At 46.8% G+C, this 21,718-nt stretch overlaps 1 long non-coding RNA gene across 1 annotated transcript in view; it reads left to right on the forward strand.

The window, feature by feature from the left end:
- LOC141983342 (uncharacterized) overlaps positions 1-21,718 on the forward strand; it is a 127,589-nt gene that overhangs the window by 538 nt on the left and 105,333 nt on the right. The window lies entirely within an intron of this gene.

A 21,718-nucleotide genomic window follows, 5' to 3' on the forward strand; every position in this document is an offset into this window, starting at 1 on the left:
AGGCCGCTGTCATCCAGTGCTCAGTGTCCCCCCAGGACTTGAAGGGGCCATGGCCTGAGGGATTCAATAGCTTCTGATCCACAGCATGGGAGCTGTGCACCCCAATAGCAGCTCCCTGTATGCCTGCGGGGCAGGGGGAGTACCAAGATATTGGTGTGTAAATATTGGGGACCCTGTCAGCACCTTCCACCGACCAGATTAGCTAGATAAAGAATGATTTTACAGACAAGGACACTGAGGCACGGAGCTTGTGGGGGATGGATTCTGCAAGGTGTTACTGGACAGGAGCAATTGGGGTAAATAACTTCACTGGTTGCAAGGCTGAGCTGAGCTTGGTATGTTTATGGAGAGGATGGTATGAGGGGACTGGCTAAAATGGCATGTAGCCGATCCGCGACTGCTAGCAGCAAATATCCCCAACAGCCGGTGATGGGACACTAGATGGGGAGGGCTCTGAGTTACTACAGAGAATTCTTTCCCAGGTGTCTGGCTGCTGGGTCTTGCCCACATGCTCAGGGTCTAACTGATCCCCATATTTGGGGTCAGGAAGGAATTTTCACCCAGGTCACATTGGCAGAGACCCTGAGGTTTTTTCACCTTCCTCTGCAGCATGGGGCACGGGTCACTTACAAGTTTAAATTAGTGTAAATGGTGAATTCTCTGTCACTTGAAATCTTTAAACCATGATTTGAGGACTTCAGTAACTCAGCCAGAGGTTCTGGGTCTATTGCAGGAGTTGGTGGGTGAGGTTCTGTGGCCTGCCATGTGCAGGAAGTGAGACTAGATGATCTTGATGGTCCCTTCTGACTTCAAAGTCTATGAGAGATGCTGACCATGAGAGCTGAGGTCAATCAGCACTGCTCAGAACTCCTCATCGCTTCCTGGAGCAGGCCCTCAAGGATCAGACAAACCCAAGCACACAGGAACTCTGCTGTAAGCCATTTTGTGCTACGTGCTTTATTACCCAATGCATGGGAAAGGCTAAATCAGTGTGACTATTCCCTGTGACTATGTCGTCTTTACTCAATGGAACTGGTAACGTTCACAAAGCGATGTCCCCAGCAGCAGGTACTCAGACATAGCGGGTGGCCGTTTAATCCATCAGTCAGGAACATTGACGCTCTCAGCTCAAAACCAGGTCTCGAATGCTATTGATTCATTCATCAATTTAATAATTGGAAGAAAATAGGAGGAGATAATTGGAGTTTGCTAAAATCTCACTGGCCTTGAACTACTGAATCTCTTAAACACAGCTTTCCCACTTGGATTAACAATCATTTTGGAAGGCAGATAACCAAGTAAACAAAAATCAAACAAACCAACAAAAGTACTTATTATTGACACCATATATGTAAATACATTCAGGATATGGACACACATATGGAGACAAACACACGTCACTTTTGGTCAGAATAACCACACTTAGGACCTCATCAACCATGATCTCAAAGCACTTTACAAATATGGCAAGCATTATTCTCCCCATCTTCTAGATGGGGAAACTGAGGCACAGAGAAATTAAGTGACTTGTCCAAGATCATCCAGCAGAACGGGAATAGATTATAGGTCTCCTGAATCTCAGGCCTGGCCTATACACAGGGTTGTTTTTTTTTTTTTAACCAATCTGGGATCCAAGATCCAGAGGCAGGATGTTGAAGCTCGATAAATTCAGGCTAGAAATATGGTGTAATTTTTTTTACCAGTGAGGGTAATTAACTGTTGGAACAATTTATCAAGGGCCGTGGTGGATTCCCCATCACTGGCAATTTTTAAATGAAGATTGGATTTTTTTTTTTCTGAAAGATCTGCTCTTATTCCAAGAGGAATTGATTCAGGGAAGTCCTATGGCCTGTGCAATCCAGGAGGTCAGACTTGATGATCACAGTGGTCCCTTCTGGCCTTAGACTCTATGTATCTATGAGCTATTTTGATTAGGGATGCGATTATTACTGATACAATTATATCAGTACAATCCCTAGTGTGGACCCAGTTGTACTAGTATAAAAGTGCTTTATATATGTATAGCTTATTCCCCTTCTTGAACAGTATAAACACCTTTATAGCAGTACAACTGCATCCACAGGACAAAGGAGGCTGTGTGGTCTACTGGGTAGATCATTAGCCTGAGAGTCAGGAAACCTCGGGTCTCTTCCCCCCCTGCCCCCCTTTGTGCCTCTGTTTCTCCTCCTGTCCTTTGTCTGTCTCTCCTCTTTAGATTGTGAGTTCTACAGGGCATGTGCAGGCTTTCACTGTGCCTTTTGAACAGCACTGTGTACAGCAGGGGCCCCAACTCAGTTGCCACCTCTTGGTACTACCCTGTTATTATGACTGCTACTAATGGGCAACTCTGCCTAATAGTGCGATGTAGCTAGGTCAGTGATGAATGTGCCATTTTCTTAAAGGAGCAGACTAGAGGTTCTTTAATAAAAAATAAATGCACACAGCCATCCTATTTCTGGTACTTGCATTTTTCTTGATAGGTGAATGGAAATTACTTATTGCCTGGGCTCGCCCCAGCATAGAATCATAGAATATCAGGGTTGGAAGGGACCTAAGGAGGCCATCTAGTCCAACCCCCCCTGCTCAAAGCAGGACCAATCCCCAACTAAATCATTCCAGCCTGGGCTTTGTCAAGCCTGACCTTAAAAACCTCTGAGGAAGGAGAATCCACCACCTCCCTAGGTAACCCATTCCAGTGCTTCACCACCCTCCTAGTGAAAAAGTTTTTCCTAATATCCAACCCCCACTGCAACTTGAGACCATTACTCCTGTCGATCAGCTTTTCTGTTTGCAGTTACAGAAAGAGAAAGCAGTTGCAGGCTGTGTTTTACCCTCTGCACGCTATGCCTGGGTCTACTGGGAGCTAGGACATGTCTACCAGCAGTACCCCTTAGTATGCCCATACATTTGAGGATGGCGTTTCCACCTGCAGACTAACCATGCTGCACTGAAGTGGCTTCACACAGTCAAAGAGACTACAAAAAACTTCTTTGGCGGAGTTTAGCTCTTCAAGATTCCCCACTCTGGCACTTTGAGTGCAGAAGGTGGGGGCCCGCAAGGATTTAAAAATTAGTACTGGCCACTCCAGGCTTGTATTAAACTCCCAAGGTTACAGCTTTTCTCAGACCTTGGATGGGTAGATGCTGCCACCACCCAAGTGCAAAACCCCTTTGAGAACCCAGGAAGGCGCACTTGGGAATTCCCTCCTGTGGGCTACCCTCAAGCCCTTTCACACACACACACCCCCCTCCCCCAAGGAAGAGCTGAGAAACTTTCTTGAGGTCCAGCTTAAAGGTTACAAGCAAACCAAAAGCATTTGGGGTTAGCACAGAGGATTCCACAAGCCATAAAGAAATAAAAAGGGATAAACCTAATTGCTTCTTCCTAGACATTTCATGATCTACTTACATATCTGGAGTTTCCAATGAGCAGTTTCTAGGTACAATACTGATGATTTTTCATACCTGGCCCCAAGCTTCTTACAGCATCGCTGCTCCCTGTCTGCCTCTCCCCGAGAACAACCACAGACAGACAAAAGGGGAGTCTTGTTTCAATTTTAAAAAGTTCTAGCCTTCCCATTGGCTCTTTTGGCCAGCTGCCCACTCACTTCCTTTTACCTATGCGTCACAGTGAGACTTTTAACCCTTTACAGGTAAAGCAAGTAGAGAACAACTACTAAGAGGGATTTTAGAGATAACTGTCTGTCGGGGTCCATAAAAGGGAGCTACTCCCCCACACCTTGGAAAGCTGATCATGTTTTAGCTGCTCACAAATACTTTGGAAAAGTAGGTAGGGTCAGTTTAACTCTTGGCTTGCCGTCTGGAGGCGGCTTGGTGGGCTGCGCAAAATGCGTTTGGTGCTTTCGGTCCAGTTCTCAGTGGACAGGTAACAACATGCTCTATTCCAATCAGCATTAGGTTGGCATTCTCGACGCTGGCTGTGGACTGGTGAGACAAGGAGACTGAGCTATGCTAGAGGTGGTCCCTACAAGTTAGGTTTGAGACCGTCGGAGAGGCCATGTGTGGCTGCTTGTACTATGCTGTATTTGTTGTTTAGCCAGATAAGGCACATCCGTTTCTAGGGCTGTCAAAGGAGGACTTGTTCTAACACTTACGGAATAAAACAACCGAGGAAGCCTCCAGCTGGGGAGACAGGAAGAGACATCGCTCATCGTTTCCCTTCTGGCCTCTATCGCCCTAATTTATTCATCAACTTGACTTTCAAATGAAGCCAGTCAGTACTCCTGAGATAATGAGGATATGGCCTTACATTAAACTGCTCGGCTTCCATTGCCCGCTGTCTGTCATGGGCCCCTGGGGGTCCCACTAGCTATCCCGCCTTTACAGCCTGTTTGAACAATAGGCAACCTGATTTAGAAAAAAGTAAGGCCAGATCCTCAGCCAGTGTGAAGCAGCTTAGCTCCATCAAAATCCATAGAGCAGCCAGTGATTTCCACCAGCTGAGGGTCTGATGTAAAGTCAGCGAATGTGTTGGCGAGTTATTCATTGCGGGAATTGAATTTTTGGCATGGTTGGGGAAAAGAATGTGCAGCTCTCCAGCTTTCCTGCCAGTTTTGTCCCACCAGCCACATCTCATGGAGTCTTGCAATTCTCCCCCAGCCCTAGTGAAATGACTTAATTGTTTTCCCATTTTCCACTTTACTAAGCTTTGCTATGAACAGCCTGGTGGAGGTTATCATGGCTTTGGGGTTTACAAGTGGAATGAGATGGATTCTTTTTATCTTCCCATAAGCACAGTTCCACGCAACTGGGTACTGTGTTATTTGTATGGACAGCACCTGGCATAGTGGAACCCTGATCCCTGATGGGTATCACTAGGCGTTACCACAATACAAATGATAATAGTGGCTGGTACGTAGAATTAGGAATTGGCAACTGATTGCTCTTGATGGATTAAAGGATGGCCCGTGGTAGTTTGTTACTTCTTTATTATAATTATTTGTGTAATGTTGGCATTCTGGTCCAATGGATAAAACTCTATATGCTAATCTCCAAACTGAACATGGATAGTGATCACTGGTCCACCAGATGCAGTGCTTGTGATCCTGGCTTCTTAATGCACCACTAGATGCCAGTGAAAGCTCTTCACAAACGGATCTTGCTACATAACCATATTGCTTTAGCAGTTTTATTTTTTCCACAATTTGGGGATTGTTACTTTTTAGTGTCCTTCACTTTTGTTGTAATGCTGGGCCCCTCTGGAGAGGGAGTGAAAGGTACCACATAGCAACACCCATTTTCCCAGCGTTCCCTATACAGATAAAACACTGTTTCATTGAAACCTGGAATAGGTTTAGTCACACCCTTTTCAATGGCATGTAGCTGTTAACTCCACCTCGTTGTGGAGATTCTGTTGATCTGGATGGAGCATGGTAGGCTCAAGATAACAAATTGAGAAGGATGTGTGACAGGTTCCCGCTGGAGTGCCACCTGGAACTGGGGTACTGCTGAGCCCTCTGACCCACCAGCCTGGGCTTCCTCTCACACTGTGCTGCCGTGACAAGCTGCAGACCATGCACGGCTACCGGCTGGTGACCGACTGGCTAAGCAACAGTTCTGCAGAAAAGGACCTGGGGATTACAGTGGATGAGAAGCTGGATATGATTCAGCAGTGTGCCCTTGTTGCCAAGAAGGCTAATGGCATATTGGGCTGCATTAGTAGGAGCATTGCCAGCAGATCGAGAGGGAAGTGATTATTCCCCTCTATTCGGCACTGGTGAGGCCACATCTGGAGTATTGCATCCAGTTTTGGGCCCCCCACTACAGAAAGGATGTGGACAAATTGGAGAGAGTCCAGCGGAGGGCAACAAAAATGATCAGGGGGCTGGGGCACATTATTTAAGAAGAGAGGCTGAGGGAACTGGGCTTGTTTAGTCTGCAGAAGAGAAGAGTGGCGGGGGGAGGGAAGGGGGAATTGATAGCAGCCTTCAACTACCTGAAGGGGGGTTCCAAAGAGGATGGAACTTGGCTGTTCCCAGTGGTGGCAGATGACAGAAGAAGGAGCAATGGTCTCAAGTTGCAGTGCGGGAGGTCTAGGTTGGATATTAGGAAACACTATTTCACTAGGAGGGTGGTGAAGCACTGGAATGGGTTACCTATGGAGGTGGTGGAATCTCCATCCTTAGAGGTTTTTAAGTCCTGGCTTGACAGAGCCCTGGCTGGGATGATTTAGTTGATGTTGGTCCTGCTTTGAGCAGGGGGTTGGACTAGATGACCTCCTGAGGTCTCTTCCAACCCTAATCTTCTATGATTCTTGCCTGGCCTCTTCTGCTTCCATTTCTTTTTTCTGTAATTGTTTTAATTCCAAAAGTCTTGTATGTTCTTTCCCCTTCTCTTCTGCCTGAAATCTGCACAGCTCCAATTTCGCAACTGTTTCACTGCTTTCACTCATCTTCCTGCTTTGCTGTCCCTAATTCCCTTGCCCGAAACAAGCAAACAGAAAACAACAAACTGATAACCTCTTTGACTGATCTCAAGCCACCACACTTAAAATCTCACTTAAAATCACCACCAGTGTATGAAGTGCAAATTTCACTCAGAACAACAAGCTGTGCATTGAACCCTCCTTGCTGTGCCACTGTGACAGGTTCCCCCAGAGAGACTGAACTGGGGGAAGTGCTGAAGCCAGGCTAAAGCGATTTCTAGCCTGTGTATGAAAAACCTGGGATTTCCAAGCTGTAAAGCAAGTGCAGCTTGTACCTTGAGAATCTGCCAGCCTGCCTGTATTATCAGGCAGGGTGAGAATTTGCTAATTCATATCCTATCTTTCTCGTATTTTAGGCTTCGGTTGTGTTTTTGTTTATTTACTAGGTAATCTGCTTTGATCTGTTTGCTATCACTTATAATCACTTAAAATCTGTCTTTTTGTAGTTAATAAACTTGTTTTATGTTTTAATCTGAACCAGTAAGTTTGGAGTGAAGGGCTGGGAAATCTTAGTTCAAGGGGCAGGGGCTGTTGCATTTCCTCTCCACATTGAGGGGGAGGGGAACTGGATAATAAATTCATATTGGTCAGGGTTTTGACCAGGGCCGGACGGTACAGCTCTGGAGTCCGAGGCTGGGAAGCTGGAGATTATCTTGGCTGTAGCCTCTCTATTGTTGGTTCATGCAGTGCCTGATCAGAGAACCTGCATGTAACTGCAGCTGGCTGTATCGCTACCCGTGTGAATGCTGGTGGAAGGGTAGGACCGGGAGCGGGTCTGCAGCTTGTCACAGCAGCACAGTGTCAGAGGGAGCCCAGGCTGGTGGGTCAGATGGCTCAGTGTTAACCCAGTTCCAGGTGGCATCCTGGGGGACCTTTCTCAGGATGGTCTTGTGGGCCAGGTACTGGCCTGGGACTGAAGAGATCTGAGTTCAGTTTCTGTTTCTACCATACAGACTTCCTGTGTGACCTGGGGCAAACCACTTAGGGGCAGATCCTCAGTGGTGTAAATTGCCATAGCTCCATTCACATCAGTGGATGTCTGGCAATTTATAGCATCTGTGGCTCAGTCCCTGCCTTGTAAATGAGGATAATTATACCATTCCTATCCATCTATTTAGATTATAAACTCTTTGGGGCAGGGACTCTCTCTTCCTATACATCTGTACAGCGCCTAGCACAATGGGACTCTGATCTCAGTTGAAGTGTCTAGGTGTCTAACACAGCCTGGCATAAACTGAGACTCTGCTGTAAGCCTCTGAGTCAAACATAGCTTGGGCATGAAACATGCACTTAGTGTAAATTGAGAGTAAATAGCAAGGTAGTGTAGCAGCCAGCAGTCCAAGGGGACTGGTAAGGCAGATGGTACCAGAAAACAGCAGCTAGCAACAGAGTGTAAAAGAGAGCCCCTGCCCAGCCTCTAACCATAGCTAAGGCTACGTTTTAGTCATGGGTATTTTTAGTAAAAGTCACGGACAGTAAACAAAAATTCACAGCCCGTGACCTGTCCATGACTTTTACTAAAAATACTCGTGAATAAAACTTGGAGCGGGGGGGGACTGCCCGGGGGCCCTGCGGATGCTGAGGGAGGGTGGCCCAGGTGCTGGTGGGGGGCAGGTGGCGGCACGTGGCCCGAGACTCCCACTGATCCTGGGGGAGGGGGTTGGCGGGGCCGGCAGGCTCCCTACCTGGCTCCGCGCCTCCGCCCCAGCAGCAGCAGCAGAGTTTGGGTGTGGGAGGGGGCAAGGGGTTGGGACACGGGATGGGGTCAGGTGGGCTCTGGGCGGTGCTTACCTGGGGGGTTCCCTGGAAGTAGCGACATTCCCCTTGCTCAGCTGCTAGGCGGAGGCGTGGCCAGGCAACTCTGCACACTGCCTCTGCCTGCAGGCACCACCCCTGCAGCTCCCATCTGGGCTGGGCTGGCAGAAGGTAGATTAACCCAGCACTTAATCTAGCCTGCAAGCTCTGTGTGTGCGTGTGTGTAACCCCCATGCTTTAGAGTATAAGCCAACCTCAGACTAATAAGGGTTAGGAAAATCTTTCCCTAGGGGCAAGTTATTCTATAAGGCCCACATCCTCAGAGGTGTTTAGGCAGCTCACTCCCATTGATTTCAGCGGGAGTTTGGCGCCTAAGTACCATTGAGAATCTGACCCTAACTGCCTGCTGCAGGGTTCTTGTTACCTTCTTCTGAAAGTTCTGGTGCTGGAGACAGGATACTAGGCTAGCTGATCCAGTCTGGCAATTCCTATGCTTGTGTGTCAGACAAACACAGATACTTAGCGGTATCCCGTAGGGTTGCTTGGGTGTAGGTAGGGGCTAAATATGGTCCATGCTCTCAGCTCTTGCAGCAATTCGTTAACTAAGCAATGAAAAAAAATGAAATTCAGACACGAAAAAAAAGAAATCTCCATCCTTCTGCAGGGAGACGTTGCCGGAGGTTTTATTAAAAATGCCTCCAGTAATCGCATCAGGAGGTTAGTGGGCATTATGCAGCTTACTCTGCCGAGTGCATCCGAGATCAGAGAGTGGTACAGTGCAGGCAGTGAGAAGTAGCCAGAAGAGATTACAGTCTTTGTATCATGGTTTGTTAACGTATTCTCGGCTGAGTTTGTGATTTGCTAATAGAACATGCCAGATGAATCCAAGAGGGATTTTAGCTGCCTCTAAACTATGGGGTGTTTTTATTAATTTAGAAAAGGACATTTTACATTGGGGGAAACTTAATAAAGTATTTAGATGAGTGGCCATTTTTCTGCCTTTCTCCAATTGCTATTGGGGGCTAGGGAAGGCAGATAAGTGCTATTATCCACCTTTTATAGATGGAGAATTGAGGCCCAGGGCCTCAGCAGCTTTTAGGGTGCTAACTCCCAGTGAAATCCATAGGAATAACATGCCTAAATACCTTGGAGTCAGACTCCAGAGTCAGAGTCTAGCACCCTACCCACTGGGCCATCCTTCCTCTCTGCTCACTTGGGATGGGATTTGTCGAAGAACTTAAGTGCCCAATGCCCATTGGACTGCGACATTGATGGCCTGCAGATCTGCAAGGTGAATTACTTAGAGTGTGAGCTCCCTGGGGCAAGGACTGTTTGTTTGTTTTGTTTGGTTCTGTTTGTACAGCGCCAGCACAGTGGGGTCCTTGTCCTTGACCAGGGTTCCTAGGCCCTACAGGAATGCAAATAAATAGTAATGCTAATAATTAATAACTGCCTTTGGCTGCTTTGAAAATCCCAGGTCATTTTCCTGCCAACCCAGGATTGTTCCCCACTGGATACTTCCTAGTATTTTGCCTAGTCTACTTTTACATGTCCCAAGCATTAGAGCTTGCGTTGCTATGTCACCGATTAATATCCTATACAAATGCTACAGTATTGTATAGGGGTAGCCCAGAATGCTGCAATACTGGGACCATGACAGTAGGCTGTCGGAGCACCTTTTTTTCGAAGGGACACCTTGCCGTCAGGAAGTTCTTCCTTAACTTATATTTTCACTTTCAGTCCATGCCTTGGATTGTTTCCAACACCTGTCTTTGGACCCCTTGTATTTCTGCTGAGTCTCCTCTGAGCTGGGGTGACCAGTACAGAACGTAGTCCCATAAAGAAGCTCTGTGAAATTTAATAGAGGAAATATAGTCCTCTTTTAGAAGGTGTTTTCTGTGGAGTAGTTGCCAGTACAAAGTGCCTTTTTATCTACAGAGAATAGGAGCAGTCAATAGGACCCTGAGTAGGGTTGCCAGGCGTCCAGTTTTCGAGTGGAACGCCTGCTCAAAAAGGGACCCTGGCGGCTCCGGTCAACGCCGCCGTCTGGGCCGTTAAAAGTCCAGTCAGTGTTGCAGCGGGGGCCCGGGGCTAAGGCATGCTCCCTGCCTGCCCAAGCTCCGCGGGGCTCCCGGAAGCGGCCACCAGGTCCTAGCAGCCCCTAGACGCATGGGTGGCCAGGGAGGCTCCGTGCACTGCCCCTGCCTCGAGTGTGGGCTCTGCAGCTTCCATTGGCTGGGAACTGAGACCAGTGGGAGCTGTGGGAGCGGCGCCTACAGGCGTGAGGTCAGCGCACGGAGCCTCCCTGGCTGACCATGTGCCTAGGGGGCGCTAGGACTTGGCAGCTGCTTCCTGGGAGCCACAGTAAATGTCATTGGGACCCCACCCCCTCATCCCTGGCCCCGCCCAAGAGCCTGCACCCCCAGCCGGGGTCCTCACCCGCCCCGTACCCCAACCCGCAGCCTGGAGCCCCCTCCTGCACCCCAAACCCCTCATCCCCGGCCCCACCCCAGAGCCCGCACCACCAGCCGGAGGCCTCACCCCCTCCCACACTCTGAACCCCTTGGCCCCAGCCTGGAGCCCCCTCCTGCACCCCAAACCCCTCATCCCTGGCCCCACCCCAGAGCCTGCACCACCAGCCGGGGGCCTCACCCCCCCTCCTGCACCCCAACCCCCTGATCCAGCCCGGTGAAAGTGAGTGAGGATTGGGGAGAGCAAGCGATGGAGGGATGGAGCGAGTGGGGATGGGGCCTCGGAGAAGGGGTGGGGCAGGGGCGGGGCCTACAGGAAGGGCGGGGCAGGGGTCTTCAGTTTTGTGCGGTTAAAAAGTTGGCAACCTTAACTCAGAGGGCTTTGTAAGCCCGGTGGCCTGTAGCCTGGGAGAGAAAGAGGTTAGTTGACTGAGCTCTCTGAGGGCCTCTGTTGGAGAGCAAGGGGAGGTGACTGAGCGAGGCAGTACCTCATTTACACATTCACTGCAGGAGGTTTGGGGACATGGGGTATAATTTGACTAAATTTTGTACTTGGGGCCCATATTTTTGAGATTACCTTGTTGAGTACCCGACCTGGGCAAAGCCTGGACAACGACTGGGTATGGGGTCACCCTGATGACAACTGATGCTTGCTGAAGTGGGGTCAGAGGCCCTGGACAGCCCTATGGGGGGAGAGAAAGTGCATGTTTCCGGCTTGGTTTGAGGAGTATCTTTCTGGGTGGTGGGGGCTCTGAGGGGTTCCTGAGGTCACTGATCCCCTTGGATCTGAAAGAGCAGAGCAATGAGCTGTAATTGCCTTATGTGGACAGAGCTCACCAGAGGTTCCAGTTGCTGAGACACTGTCAAGCGGAGGTCAGAGCCCAGAAGTAGTTCTGGCCACCAAAGCAAGGCAGCAGTTGGGCCTGGCCATAGCACCCAGCATGCAGAGCGAAGCAGCACTTGGATTCGCGCCCAGCTTCCAGCAGGAGAGCAGTATGCCAAGTAATTGGTAGCAACTGTCTATGACTCCTGTCAACTGGTGAGGGGCCTCCCTGTCCTAGCTGCTGAAATCATTCATTATAGCAGGACAGGTGGTAGAGCCCCAGGGCTGCCTACAAAACAGGGACCATGATTTTCCTGGACTCTTGGAACCACAAACTGCGAGTGAGGAAGTTGGGGACCTGTGAACTGAGTGTGGGAGGCAGAACAAACACTGCATCAGCTGTTCAGGGTCCAATTGCGTGGGACTGTGACTTATGCACCCTGAGGTAAATGGTGGTAGAAGGTGTTAAATTGTAAATTCTTGTCCCAGGTCAACCTGGCCTTTCCTTTTTCTTCCCCCTCCCTCCCACCAATATAGTTAGTTTGTTTAAACCTCTGTGCTTGCGAGTGACAGGGCCGTCCTTAGGATTTATGGGGCCCTATGCAGTATTATTAAACTGGTGCCCCCATACCTGATGGCAACCTGGGCTCGCATGTGTATTTTAGATAAGGGTGGTCTTTTGATGGATTTATTTAAAAAACTATGAAGATCCAAGCATTTAAGGCTAAAGATGAATACTCAGATTGTGCATCTAAAAATCTATGCAAGGCTTTTTAGAGATGTGATTTTATAATCTTCAGCAATACACTAATGAAATATTTTTAAAGCAAATTTTCAATGGAGGTCCTGTAGACATGTTCTGAGTAAATATTACTGTATTGCACAACTGTTTTTGTCAATAAATTCAGAAACTGACAGTAGATACCTGGGGGTTGGCAAATGCCTGTTAAATGGCTTCATTACCACTTGACAGGTTTCAGAGCAGCAGCCCTGTTAGTCTGTATCCACAAAAAGAAAAGGAGTACTTATGGCACTTTAGGGACTAACAAATTTATTGGAGCATAAGCTTTCGTGAGCTACAAGTGAGCTGTAGCTCACAAAAGCTTATGCTCCAATAAATGTGTTAGTCTCTAAGGTGCCACAAGTACTCCTTTTCTTATTACCACTTGAATGGCTCTTTAACAATTTCAGTGTTGTGCTAATAGGTCTGGCAGGCTGGAAGGGCTTTTCCACTTTTAAGTACTAGATCCCCTCTGGAGGAAGACTCAGCAAGCTGCAGCAGCCAGCTGTGGTGGCAGCCTGCAGGAAGGGTCAAAACAGGGTTAGGAAGAGGAGGGAGGGTAGACACTATGACACAGGGGTGCCCCAAATTTTCCTGTGTCCTACGCAGCCACGTATGCTGCATATGCCTAAGGACGGCCCTGGCGAGTGGGTACAGATTTGCCTAGCAAAAGCACCCAGAGTGGTTATAGGTTCCCAGATTACTAGGTGAGGACTTGAGCCCAAAAAAGTTAAGAAATTGTAGAGAATTCCTTAAAATAAGTACAAGCCCTTGTTGCTGCATCCCCATTGGCAGAAGCGTTACAGCTTTCATTAGCCTTAGTAACTTCCTCAAAGGGCCAGAGAATTGGGCACAAATTTGACTAATTTAAGGACATGAAAGGGATGATTCTTTTTTAGCTGGATAAAAGAAATCACCTCGCATTACATTTCAGAGCACAGTCCTTGCTTGTGTGTGTTGGATCCTTTAGGACTGCACCCTCTGAAAAGCCTTTGGATTCAAGGAAAAAGTCTGAAAAGACAATTACAGAAGGAGAAATGGGGTCTTTTCTTGAGGCACATTGGGACCAGACAGTAGCAATTTAAAGGATGACATACAGGATCCCTTTAAGTGAAACCTATTAATCAGAAACGATGTACATACTCCTGGCAATGTAGCTGTTTCTCCACAAGGAGATACTCATAGCTCACATTTGTACTTGTGAAATGTTGAGCGTTGACTTCATAATTGCTGGATCTGCAGACAGGAGCTAACCAGGAAGTGTGTGTTGATGCATTTTCATAGGGTAAATGATATACTCATATTTAGGTGAGGAACTGTTGAAAGGTTCCCTTGCTCCGGTAAAATGCAGCAGTTTATTGTATTAGTATCAGGTATTGTAATGCGGATTATATTTATTTGGCAGAAGCTACTATAAATTCAATGAAAGACGATGTTTCAAAGAAAAGGAGTACTTGTGGCACCTTAGAGACTAACCAATTTATTTGAGCATAAGCTTTCGTGAGCTACAGCTCACTTCATCGGCTGCTTCAAAGGTTTCAGCTGTATATTCTTTTCACAGAATATATTTCGTGGTTTTTTAAAAAAAACCTTCATTTGTGGGAGAAAACAAAATGTATCTGGTAGGCGGGAAAGAGGTTGCTTTAAGAGTCAAATCCCAGGAGAGGGATTCAGTGAAACTGGGTCCTGTCCATTAGAAGTTGAAGGCCTAGGACACACAGTTGGGCAGTTCCGATTCTAGCCACCAGAGCGCAATGGTGCACATCCACACTAGCCAGTGCAATACAGTGGACCAAATCCTACAGTCTTCATTGATGCACAACTCCTGCTGAGTGTGGGTCTCATAATTTGGCCCAATATTATGATTCAATATGAATGCTGAGCAGTTGCAGAAACTAAGTGGGGGACTGAGATCATATCATTGTCTGATAGCTTAGTGTGTTAACTCCAGGAGATTGTTCTGTAGCTTCTTGGATCGTTGTGTTTGCAGACATCAGGGTAACAACTAGTAACACACCCATTTGCTCTATCTATCTGGTATTCCTCTTGACTACAAAAGAACTTATTTTTTCAACAGTAACCTGCATCATTCAGCCTTTGTTGTTGGCCTATGGGCCTGATCTTGCTTCCCTTGAAGCCAGTTAGTTTTGCAGTTTGAATCGCACATCTATTCCATGTAGGTTCTTATAACCCCTTCATTTCCATAGTAACTGCGTGCCTGCCAACAGTGCATTAAGCAACCTGACTAACACCAGTCACCGGTGTTTGATCCTTTTTCTCATCCTCTCCCCAGGGGGAGAGTTGTGTGTGCAGTGCAGTGCATTGTTTTCGTAGGGTTGTTCCTTTTTAAAATGCCCCCATTGCTCCGTGTTGATGTGAGAGAAGGCAGATCGAAGAAGAGTGCCTTGACTTACATTGGAGGTTGTGAAGTTTGGATTGGGCCCCAGGCCCGCTGACAGCAATTCCGGCCCCCGGGCAGAACAGTCAATGTCCCCCCTCGAAAGGGAAGGCTGAGGTTTACGACATTACTTTTTATGCTATTGATAACACATTAGAACCCACTATGTGTCTATTGTGGCATTGCTTGATCCAGTTAACTTTTTTTTTTCCGGTTACAGCACCAGTATTAAACAAATTGTGAGCCTAAATATAAGATGTCGAATTTGTTATTTTGAATTATGTATTTAAATTAAATAAATACATTGTGGAATGAAATTAATTAATATATAAAATATTTAAAGAAGCACCAAGAAAACACCTAAAGTATCAAGTTGGCTAATTAAACACCTAATCGTGATTCATTTGTCATCAAAAGAGAGGGAAAAACTGATATACAAGAGGTAACTGAATATGACCAACAAAGTTAAAATATACAATACAATACTTGTGCTGCTGGTGTTGTGGGACATCAACACCCAGAGCAATGAGGAGATGGCAGGCGTGGTGTGCCACATCTATCGAGAGATCTCCTAGGAAGCGGCCGTGGTGAAGGCAGAGGGAAAACCCGCGCCTCATTCTCTGGCTGGGAGGTGGCCCCTCATCGTGATAGTGGCTCATCAGCCAGTGCTCGTGGCAGCAAAGCGGGGGCTGGCCCCCGCTGCCTCTCAGCAAACCTAGGGCAGCTCCGTTGGGTGACTGAGCTTGCTGGTTTGTGTCTGGGGAGGAGCTGCAGCCCTGGGGGAGGAAATCTGGTAGCGCGGAGGGAGCTTGTTCCTCTTTCAAGTCTCCCTGTCCTCAGCCTTGCAGCCGGAGAGCCGGCACGGCAGGCACAGCGGCTCCCGAGCAGCCAGAGGAGGCAGTAAGCTCCATGGTTCCCGGGCTGCTGGTGCTGACGCTCTGCCAGACCAGCAGGGTGCAGCAGCGCTCTGGCCAACGGTTACTGGTACAGTGAGGGACGGCGCTCTGTACAGAGCAGCTGCTGCAGAAAACGAATTTCTTTCTTTTTTTAAATTGTAATTTTTATTTAAAAAATACATATCTATCCCGTCCGCCCGCACCCTTTTAGATCGCCGGGCCCCTGGGCAATTGACCCCTTTGCCCCCCCACGTTGGCGGGCCTGTTGGGCCCTTCTTCCCGGGGGAGTTGACTCCACAGTTTTTGAGCAGCTCCTGAGCTCGTTAATGAGTTCTAGCGGTGGGATCTTTGGTTCAAAGGGGAACATGAGTTAGGAGCAGCTGTCTGAAGGACCTAATCAATCAAACACTGCTAGGTCCCTACTGTATATACTCTTATACCTCCCTACTGTATGTTCCACTCCATGCATCTGATGAAGTGGGTTTTAGCCCACGAAAGCTTATGCCCAAATAAATTTGTTAGTCTCTAAGGTTCCACAAGGACTCCGCGTTGTTTTTGCTGATACAAACACCGCTACCATTCTGAAAACTGTTAGGTCAGTTACCAATCCCGTATTTCTGGGAATTTACACTATACATTTCCTTCAGCTACAGCTAACTGTGAAGGCTGCTTTGAATGAGCTCCACAGCATTGCTACAGGTGAATACCACAAGAGCTAAACAAACCAGATACTTGAGTCTTCAAATGGGGGGATAGCAGAAATCAGCTCTTCAAGGCCTTAGCCTCTGGTACATAAACATCACCAGCTGCTGCTGTTACAAAGACTGACTGCTTTCAGTAAATGCTGCAGACATTTGTTGCTGGTGCTAAATAATCATCCCCTGTTTATTACAGATGATTTCTTTGCTGCAGCAGTACTGGAGAGCTGGGAAGTGGGTTGTTTGGCCATAACCTATTGTGCTGCTCTCGAAATGTTGTGTACCTTTTTGGAGGACAAATTGTTCTCAGCCCTTGGTTAGCTGCAGTCATTACTATCAACCATTGGGGTATTATCTGATGTACTTCACGTGAGGAAGCCTCCATATTTATTCAGGGCTAACATGCCGGCTGAACTTTAAAGAGATGTTTTGATTCATGATAAACACACCGAAGGTCATTAGTGTTCCAAGCCTCCATCGACAATGTTACGGATACAACCTTGGAGATGGATCCAGTTACATGTAAATTGTCCCCCAACCCTGGCTAGAGCATAATTCCATTTTGTAGCTGTGTTAGGACTTTATCCATGTCTCTGCTCTGTGGATGCTCAAGTTAGGCACATGACAGGTGGGCCCGCATACGCTTGTTAAAATGATGCCCAGAGGTCCCAACCAAAATCAGGGCCCCATCGCACCAGATACTATACAGACACATAGTGAGATGCTGCCACTGCCCCAAGGAGCCACAGTCCAGAGCCAATATAGATAGAGAGCAGTATGGGAAAATGAGGCACAAAGCTCTTCAATGACTTGACCAAGGTTACCCAGCAGCAGAGCCAGGTATAGAATCTGTGTCTTCTGACTCCCAGTCTAGTGCTCTACTCACTAGATCATGCCACCTTCCCTATATAGTGTACAGAACTTGGTGTGTACCATATAGCTGTGATAAGTAGCATCTTCTTCGATAACTTCCTTGTCCCTTCTAACTTCCCCCAGTGTAAGGTTGCCCTTGAATAGAAACATTTCCCCCACCCCAATGCACCTTCTGGAGCTGGCCCTCTCAATACCGCAGAGCCAAGCTGCTGGCAGAGGTGAAGTGACCATTTTGCAGCTAGCAACTGTCAGTTGCCTCTTCCAGCCAGAAGGGAGGTAAGTATCTTTGTGTTTTCCCTTCCTATTGCAGAGGGAAGGCAGCATGGTTAGCCAGGAGCAGGCACTGAAGCTCTTCGGTGAGGCTGTGTCCGAGCTATTTGTGGTGGTGTTTTAATTCAGGGCTGGGGGTGTGCACCTGGCTTTCGGTGTTTGGCCTTTTGTAGGTGATGTGCAGATTCATAGACTCCAAAGCCAGAAGGGACCATGTGACCATCTAGTCTGGCCTCCTGCAAAACACAGGGCAGAGGATTTCCCCCGATTCTCGTTTAGAAAGCCTGTAGGGTTGGTAGATTCACGCCAAAGAGGTTTATACTGAAGCTGGCCATCTGCCTCGATCTGATCAGTTGTCCTTTTAGCAGAAACAGCCAAGAGCTTCTCTGCCCTTGAGCTGAAAATGAGTGAGGAAACCTTGTGAAACGGCCATTCCAGTGCCCTGTGTGTTGGAGGCAAAGGTAGACCAGTTTAAGGATCTCTCTAAAGATGAATCCGTGGGGCGCTCGAGCTGCAAGGAGGGTACATTCCTTTGGGGTTTGCCATGATGATGAGGATATCGTTTAGAAAGACGTCCAGTTTTGCCTTGTGAAGCGGGGGGTTTGTTCATATACTTAAAGGGGGGCTGTCACATTTTCATATCTCTTGGCTGAGGCGCATTCATGCAGAGCTTGAGCTCTGTTTCTTATTTTGATACATCTGTGCCTTCTAATGAAGGCTGATACACTTGAGCGTTACAGTCCCGAGAGTCCCCAGAATGTTATTCTCCTGAGCCCCTAATTGCTGAGAAGTTGATCGGGGTGAGCAAAAAATCCAAGGGCGTACTGAGGGTGAGCTGGCAATTCGTGTAATGGAAGAGAAAGCATTAGGCCTCTCAGCGCACACATGAAGTCTCCATTAAACGTTTAAATCCCCAAGCACTTTTCAAGGATGCTTTCTGAGCAGGGGCAAGCTGTGACTCCCCTCTGCACCCGTGTTGGGGAACCGCCACAGTTCTATAAATACAGGCCACTTCCCCGGAGAACAGCATGCTACTTGGGAATCCGAGGATGGTTCAGATACTTAAGGAAGTTCATACCTTTATTAGTAGGGAAAATCCTTGGTATTTCTGGTCCCTGTCCTAGAAGCCAATGGCAGCTTTCACATTACGTGTAGATGGAGTAGGGTTAGTAGCAGGGTGGATAAAAATTGATGATTTAAAAAAAAAATTAATAAAATCAGATTAAAAAAATAAATTGGATTTTTTAATTTAAATTCAACACAGTTTTGAAAATAAATCTATTTAGAATTAAATTTGAAATTGACAGCCTATGTTAAGGCCTAACCTTATTATAATCTATTCAAATCATTTACATTAAAAACAAAAAATAATATTAAGCAGTAGAAGTTTGCTGCTGAGTTTTAAAGAAAGTCAAACCACTGAGCGGGTGGAAGTCACTGGCTAAGCACCTGAAACCACAGTTTGTTGAGGTGCTAAACCAGCTTTTGAGAGCAGTAGCTTCTTCTGCAGGTGCAGAGAGACTATTATCTTCATTTCAGCTAGTTCAGTTCAATGACTAGCTCATTCAAAATTCAGAAATCAGTTGGGAGTTGAAAAAGCAGGAAAGCTTGGTTCTTCCTCCCTTTCTAATCTATGAAAAAAGCCTTTGTTTGATAAATCAGTTACTTTTAAATGCAATGCATGTTTTGATAAACTTTTTTTCTTCAGTATCCAGCACATTTAAAGTAGCTGTATTTAATACAAATAATTAAAAGGCTTTTTCAGTGCATTTTTAACTCAATTTGAATGTCCATCCAAATAGAGCTTCACACAAATTGCAAGTAAAAATAATAATCTAGTAAAAAATTAAGCTATGTAACTGCTTATATAAATATGTATAGATATAGTATATCCTCCTACTTAGCAAAAAGACGTGCCAAGCTTAGCGTACAGGCTATACTTAGCTGTAGATCACCATGTTTTAATAGTTACCACCCAATGAGAATCAAACTTTCTTTAGGAAAAAAAATAGAAAGTACAAATGCAAAACACAGTTAAAAAGAACTATTCAAATCAAGGTTTCCTGCTTGCATGATTAAAATAGGTGATTTTTAATTGCTTTGATCTGAATCAATCTACCCTGATTAGTAGCCCCACCGTGTCGAGCTGGGAGGTAAATTTAGCAAGAATATAATTAAGGCCTTGAGCCAGCTTCTTGTATTGCATTGGCAAACAGGGCTTTCATGGAACCCTGTTGGCTTGAATAGGGCTGCATGTGGGTGTCAGGATCTTTCCACGTGGAGCACGTTGCAGGATCAGGGCCTAAAAGGTAAGCTACCTCCTGGGGCAGACAAACTACTGAGCTGATGGAGTAAAACTGCAAAAGTCCAGGGCTCAGCTAATTTCTCCAATGTTTGCAGTGCCACAATCAAAATTGTGCAAGAGATACAGCAGTTCTCCCCTCACACTGCTGAGCCTGGCTGGCACTGACCTGTGGCTGCTCTGGTAGGATGCCCGCAGGCATGTGGCAGTGCAGACTGATTTGTCTGAGTGTCTAAGGGCCAGGTGGGCAGAAAAGGGGCCATGGCATATGGAAATGGAAGCATGGCAATGGGAATTAGGTCAGTGTCACATGGCAATGCTTACATAGGGGTTTTCACCCACAGATCTCAAAAGGTTTTGCGCGGAAGGTAAGTGCCATTATTCTCATTTTCACAGAGGGGGAAACTGAGGCAGCAAAGTGACTTCCCCAAAGTCCCAGGGAGTAACTGGCAGAGTTAGGAATTGAATTGAGGTCTCCTGATTCTCAGGCTCCATCTTACCTCCCTTGCACAGGGGGATGAGGATCTGGGCCTTAGTGTCTAGAATGTTATTGGGTGGGCCGTGAAATCTTGTTATTACAGAGAGAAAATGCCAGTGGTTTGGTGTGGGGTTAGTTTATGAGGAGGTGGATGCTTACGGCTACTCTATAAGTGATGAGCTCACCTAATGGAGCAGGTTGTGATACCCTTACATTGAGTAGCATTTTACTCTGCAAATAATTCCACCAATTTCAGCAAGACTCCTTGTGGAACAAGGTGCTGCTCAGTGCAAGTAAGGGTATCTGAGTCGGGCCAGTTTGCATGTACCCAATGTACAGCCGCAAACTGGTTACCCATGCCTGCAAATGGCCAATTAGCCACACAACTGGCTACTTCATTTGCAAATGCACGTGTTCTACATGCACACTGCATACTTTGTGTGGGCAAAGATAGTGTCTTGGCTTTGCTACTAGCCTCACTTCTTGGTGCCTCAGTTTCCCCATCTGTAAAATGGGGATAATAATACTGAACCCACCCCACCCCCCCCCCGTAAAGGGCTTTGAGATCTTCTGATGGAAAGTGGTATGTGAGAGCTAGGCATGATTTTTAATTTTGAAAATCAAGCATTGAAAGGGAATGGATATGTCAGGGAGAACACTTTCTTGCTAAAAATGGGGCACCTTTGTCCCGGGAGTGAAGAATTTGGTTTCGGAGAATGCTGAAGAAGCTGCTCAGCTGGGCAGCAGAAGGACTCTGAACTCTCATTAGAGAGCAGAATTCAGGAAATAAGACCCTCCGTAGTGAACTTAATTTCTCAGCACCCCTTTAGTTCTGTAAGGGAAACAATCCCCTTCAGGGCAGTGAAATCAGCCCGCCTGATGGGGAGCCAGCTGGGAACTGTGTCAAAAAGGCTGCAAAGTGGGAGTGGGTTGAAGTCAGCAGCTCCGAAGCAGCGTCCAAAGCGCAGATTCAGCATTGCCAACCCAAAATCATGAGACTGGCTAAAAATCATGATTTTTTTTTTTTAATTTTAAATACAGAGTTCTTTTTATTTGCTTTCTGTTTTTTATCCCTTTTTAGAATTTTACATGCAGCTTTTCTCTGCAACCACGACCGCTAGAAACTTAAAGGACAACTGCGATTCTCCCATAATCCCTTGACTTCAGGAACTGGGGCTTTAAGTAAAACTCCAAATATTGTGATCAATAAAATCACGAGCCTTGGCAACGCTGCCAGATATGGAAAATCAGGGGATTGGCAAAATAGGCGCAGCCATCACTAGCTCACTAAAAACGGCAAAATCTAAGAACCAGAAATCCATCTTGAAAACTCTTGAGCCACTCTCAACCAAAATGTGAGGTGGGTATTTGAAAGGGGAGCCTAAAACATGTATATGTTCAAATCAGTTACCCCGGCTGTCCTTACCTTGATAGGCTGGGCATATGGTAGATATAGATAACCCTCTGGTTAGGGAAGTAGTGGTATGATGTATTTGCAAGTCACATTTAATGGCTTTTAAAACAACTCT

This window comes from Natator depressus, chromosome 2 (assembly GCF_965152275.1).
Source record: "Natator depressus isolate rNatDep1 chromosome 2, rNatDep2.hap1, whole genome shotgun sequence".
Taxonomy (NCBI): domain Eukaryota; kingdom Metazoa; phylum Chordata; order Testudines; family Cheloniidae; genus Natator; species Natator depressus.